The sequence below is a fragment of the Polyodon spathula genome, unplaced genomic scaffold (assembly GCF_017654505.1).
Source record: "Polyodon spathula isolate WHYD16114869_AA unplaced genomic scaffold, ASM1765450v1 scaffolds_3371, whole genome shotgun sequence".
Lineage (NCBI taxonomy): Eukaryota > Metazoa > Chordata > Actinopteri > Acipenseriformes > Polyodontidae > Polyodon > Polyodon spathula.
In genome coordinates, this window is record NW_024474834.1 from 1 (window position 1) to 6,000 (window position 6,000).

The window sequence follows — 6,000 nt, forward strand, 5'->3', positions numbered from 1 at the left end:
TTATTTATGTCACAGATTAGCTTGGTGGGTGACATTGTGCCAGGAAGTAGATAGACACAGAATGATGAGTAAAGTGCCGATGCACAGATTTATTATCACCAACCCTGTATGTGTGAAACACTGACTCTTTTATGCAGCTCTATTGAGACTTGATTGCTAATAAATCATTCAATTAAATCTCGGCACAGTCTGCACATGAACTACTTTGTGCACTCCCCGTGCCCAAATACTAATACACATTTTATCTGCACATGAAGTGATTGTGTAATCCCTGTGCTGAAATACATTTAAAGCACCTCTGCTACATCCCCATTTATACCCAGTGCACCAATATATATACACCTACAATAACATAAAACACAAAAACTATGCACAGGCGTGGGGCACCTCAACACAATTTTATTCAATTTGCTTGTTTAAATGTACAGTTTAAGCTATGATGTTTCAATTTTAGACACTAAAAACAATCCTACCAAAAACAATCACAAAAATGTAATTAAAAAAAGTGCCAGTTTGATTCCCTTCTGTGTTTTATACACACACCTAAAATTATAATTCCATCTTTTCAAATAATATTTTACTTTTTTGAAGTGTAGTGAAATCTCAAATCATTGCTATTATATACTATTACTTTATGGAAATGAATTTTCTAAATTACATTTTGCTTTTTATTCTTGGATAGTTGTGTAGTTCTGGAAATATTCAATTTATGTTGTTCTCCTCTGCTATAGTTTTTTTCTTTTTATATGTTCCATTTCATATATTAATGTTTGTATTGTGATGTGATCTATAGCAAGGGAGCAACCTGATTGGTTAGATTGATTGGAATGGAGTATAATACAGGCCTATAGGACGGAGATAGTCTTTGTGTGTTAGAAGTGAACAGACCGAGGCTGAAAGCCAGATGAGGATTGACTCTTCTGAGCTGCATGAGACATTAAACCACGTACCACTTTCCATTTTTCCATGCACACTTGATTTTATTGTAAGGAACTTGTTGAATGATTGATCCTGACTCAGGAGATAAAGCCATTTTTTAACATAATTTTTTCAATCACTTCCAGCACTGCGTGTTATGGTTGTGTGTAAACTAAGCCACTGAGTTGCGAGGTAGAATGACAACATTCCATAGTATGCTGACCAGAACCAAAATCAAGAAAGATAATGCAATACAGGGACTTTTACACTTTTTGCCACTCTTTTCTTTAACCTCACAAAATCATTAGTGGGTGAGGTACCGTTACAATGACCATGGTCTGTTGTTTTTACATAAAATAAATAAATAAAAACTTCCCTAGTGAAAAACCATAGAGCACTACCATGTATACGTTCCCGCGGTGGACTAGCAACGTGAACCAATCTGTACGAACCTTCTAACCGTCATATTATAGCCCTGGAGATTGCCTGTGCCCTTACTGATTGCAGAACACAGACGCTCTTGTCACTGTGTCTGGGCTATAATCCCGCAACACAGTCGGGTCTTACTACCTACCTAAGTAAGCCTCGGCCCGTACATCCTGTAATTTGTCATGGGTGAACAGTGTAAACAATCAGGTACTGGGGAGGGGGGTTGAAACCCAAAACATAACACATGACGCTATTGGCCAGACTGAGCGTGTGCTCTAGACTGAGTCCCTCTCTATTTCGCGTAAAAAATTGTATAAAAAAGTTAGTGAATGGCGTGACGCACAATACCAACACCCCATTGATCGTGACTCAAGCTCACCACAAAATCTCCCTCTTCTGTTAGTCCGCAATAGTGCCGTTGGATTTATAGCTTCTTCGCTAGAACCTGTGTACATCGTGCCAATAACTCGGAAAATGTGCGGTGGAAAATAAATGTTGGAGTGTTTTGTAAGCACCCACTCCCTGGCAATGTTACTGGGAATGTTCTGTTTGTTTACTAATTTCTATTTTATTTATGTATTTATTTTTGACCTATCACACTTTTACTGGTGGAAGAACGTTCATCTACTTAAGAGTTGTGTGTATCTTACGCGTCTTTGTGTCATACCGGAAGTGTAATAACAGATCTGCGCATCAATCGGAGGCTGTGGTGGTTACTAGTACCGCCTTGTTAAACGGCGAACCCGTGTATCTTCTAGAACTTCCCTACACACTAGTAGAGAGGGACGTGTTTCTTTACGCACTCTGTCCCTATTCGGCACAGAATTCACGTTTCTTAGTAAAACCTAAATAAGGGGAACTCCTTGTCAAATAATTGCTAGCTATTGCTTTTCCTAACCCTAAATACATTGGTATGGTAAAACGGCTCTTATTTCTTCCATTGTAACTAATGTGTGGGTCAAGTTTTTCCATGTTTTTTTTTTTTTTTTTTCATGTGAAAGGTACAACGGCAGTGTAAACGGGAAGCCTTGAGTGCGTATCGTAGTGACAAATTTTTGCACAATTTAAGTTGGGTGTCACTTTCCTCTATTCTCAGGATTCTCAAAATCTTTTGTAAGCTTAGTTCTGTTACAATTACTGTACAGAAAAACAAATGAAAAAAAAAAACTTAAACAGCCGCATACATACAATCAAAGTGTTTATAGAAAATATGAACTTGTGGGTTTGGTAATAAAGTGTGATTCAGAATGCAGAATCCAGTTGTCCCTCAATTGAACAGAGCAGAAATTTAGAACAGATTAAGACATACAATTTAGAAAGTTTATCTCCAAATGTAATTCTCGGACACACCAATTTGGATAGAAGAAACAAACAAAAAATGTAATGCAAATTTCAAACTGAGGAACGCTTGTGTTGTGTCCGGCCATGTCTCCCATGTTATGATTCTGAAGTAAACGATGCACACCAGTGTGATTTGGTTAGCTCTGGGCAATCCATGGAAAGTGGGAGGCAGGTTAGAACTCATCATGTTCACTTCTTCAGGGAATTTATTTATTGTTAAAGCCTATGCAATACCATGCATATAGTTTGTATTGCCTTTTTGTTATTAATTGACCTGATGGATTGAAGATAATACAACAGGTAGAATATGAAACATTGACAAGGGTACTTAGTTTTATTCAACTTGCATTTGTATATAAAAAAATCTATTCTGAAGTTAATGTCCTGGTGGAGTTCCAGCAGATAATGATGTTGTTAACTTTGTGGCTAAAGCAATGGGCTTCTTACCAGTAGGTCCCCAGTTCAAATCCCTGCTCAACTGCTGACTCAATGCATGTGACCCTGAGCAAGTCATTAACCTCCTTGTGCTCTGTCCTATGGATGAGGTGTAAAACCGAGGTCCTATTGTAAGTGACTGTGCAGCTGCAGCAGCTGTTAATGCATAGTTCACACCCTAGTCTCTGCAAGTTGCTTTGGATTAAAGCGTCTGCTAGATAATTATATTATTTATTATATTATTCTACGTTCAAATAATTAACAAAGAGGATAACTTTTTTCACCATATAATTGACACCCAAATATTTTTGTAATAATTGTTGTTTCTAATTCTAATTCTGGAAGGGAAAGGAACAAATCAGGGAAAAATTGATTTTGCTTCTACCGGTACCTCTATCTTAAAAATATGACAAGACAATAGATTCAAAGGAACAAGTTGTGAAATTTCCTTACAAATACAAGACTGAATTAGTGTCACAAAACCATGAGATGTGTCATTACATCCTGTGCATACTAGAGCCATCAGTGTTACACAAGTTAATGTTTACCGTAAGCTGTGGCTTTATTTTATAAAACATATGGTAGGGAATATGTAACACGGTCAATAATGGCCCATCATCCTTCACACATTTATTTTGCGATTGCATGTTTTATTATTATAATTTGACATGTTTATTTGATTAGTGCATATTTTATATTGTATATGGTACTGAAATTAAAGTGAGATTTTGTCATACAGATTTTCCTCTGTGATGTTCCCTCCCCTGCACAGACATTGGTTTATTGGATTTTAAACATGCTGTCCAATCAATACATTTCCATTGATTTGGTATGCATCACGTGTGTGTTTTCCCCGGAGACACTCAAATAACCTCAAATTTTCACGACAGGTAGTGGATGTAAAGGTAACTGAAACCAGACGTAGTGGCCACACAAAAAGGGCTCCCTGTGACAAGGTGCATAAAATCGAACGCTAGACTTATTTTCTTCTGTGGGTAGTTACATGAATATATGTATGAAACCGAGACTCAAAAGTCCTGTATTCGAAGCTAGAAGTTTGGTATTGGGGATCGACCGAACACTTAAGTATTATAGAATGTAGAACGTAGATCGCGTACAAAGTATCCTGTTGGTGGTACTGTTTCTAGAAATGTCTCCAGGCTACACTTACACGTCATATACGTACACAAGTAAATTTTGTCCCTGTAACTAAATTAAGTAGCATCCACTCGTATTTCCTGCAAATTCACTAGGAACAGTCCCAGATGGTTGATCGAACTCAGTCAGTTAACTTTCTAAACCCTAAGACTTGCTTGGAAAAAACCCGTAATGTTCGGACCTAGTAATTCGTAACATTTTATACATTGATAAAACGTACGGGTGACATAGCTCCCCCACAATGTTTATCAAATGGTTTAGTTAGTTTTCGTGGGAGTATTCTTTCATGTAATAATACCGACTAATGATATCAATCATTTAAGGTCGGTAATGCATGTTTTTATAGTACCTCACCAAACACGAAGTTCCTTCATAGTTGGACCTTTGCTGGGATGGTGACTACTTCTCCTGATAATTAGCCAAAAATGTCGTTCCATACAGCTTTTTAAAAATTGAATCTACTTTTGATTTTAACACTTTTTATAATAATGAACAATTGAAAATTACTTGAAGGGGGAACACAGTTGATCCATAGTTGTATGGCAATAATTGGTTTACGATGTACCAACAAGGATATCAGAGTTTATACAAATAGCAACGCTGCTGGGTCCACTTATCAATAATAACTAGAATTCAGTAATTCTGTTATTTGTAAATCTTTATTGAGTGCAAGAATTTAACATCTATTATACATTAATGCTGTACAGAAAATAACCACTGAAAAGAAAAAAACAATTCCAAACGCATACACAAATAATTAAATAAATAAATAAATATTATTTTTAAAAAAGCATATTTATACATTTAATACAAAAAAATGTTTTCCTTTTGATTCACCAACACAAAGTGAATCAGACTTGTTACCAGCAGAAAGTAACATGACTTACAGATTTTACCCAATAACAAGGGAGTCAGTTTTGACAAGAGATTACATTGGAAAATCCCATTCTGCAGTATTGCAGTTTATTTACATCATTAATAGAATAAGTGTGCAATTGGTCTTTATATTCTAACTCTCATATTCCACACGTCTTGCTAATTCACTGGAGTTGATTTTTTCACTGAACAGCTCATCAAACTTGGCATTCTGCTTGGAAGTGAAATGATTTTTCCAGTCACCAACAGTACCTGAAAGACATAAAGTATTTGAATGTATTATTTGCATAAGTTAATAAATACCCTGTTGTTTTGGGCTTATCAATGCCCTCTTTTAGCATTGCAGTGCTTTAGTTTTAGTTCAGTGGTGATGAAACTCTTACCTTTCCTAAATATCAGCTTCTTGTTGGAAGTCAGTACGCAGACCGTGTGGTTTGGATTCACTTTCTCCTTCTCTGCCTTGTCCTTCATTTCACTGAAGGAAGATTTCTTTGAAATGTCTTTGACTTGATCTTCAGTGACATTGATGCCCAAAAACGTGCTGATCTCCTTGACATGTTTTGGAAGATCCTATGAAAAACATACATTTGACAGTTTAGTTTTACATTGAGGGAATGGCAAAATGTATTGGTGTTAATTGATTGAATTAACCCCAGTGGGATAGCATGGAAAAGAAAAGAATCAGACCATCATGTTCCAAAGAATCTAAATAATGTTTTCTACAAATTTCCCCAACATGCATCTGCTATGGGATATATAACAGGGATTGTTCCAGTTAACTTCATTCCTCAAAGTGACTTTTTAGTTCTACACTAATGTAAGACAATATCAAATGGATGATGT

General features: G+C 36.2%; 1 long non-coding RNA gene across 1 annotated transcript; it reads right to left on the reverse strand.

The window, feature by feature from the left end:
- Positions 1-4,924: 4,924 nt before the first annotated feature.
- Positions 4,925-5,993, reverse strand: LOC121311926. Its single transcript, XR_005949597.1, has 2 exons — positions 5,541-5,993; positions 4,925-5,409 (listed from the first exon to the last, which is right to left on the reverse strand). It is a non-coding gene; the product is annotated as an uncharacterized LOC121311926 (long non-coding RNA).
- Between the last annotated feature and the right edge of the window lie 7 nt (positions 5,994-6,000).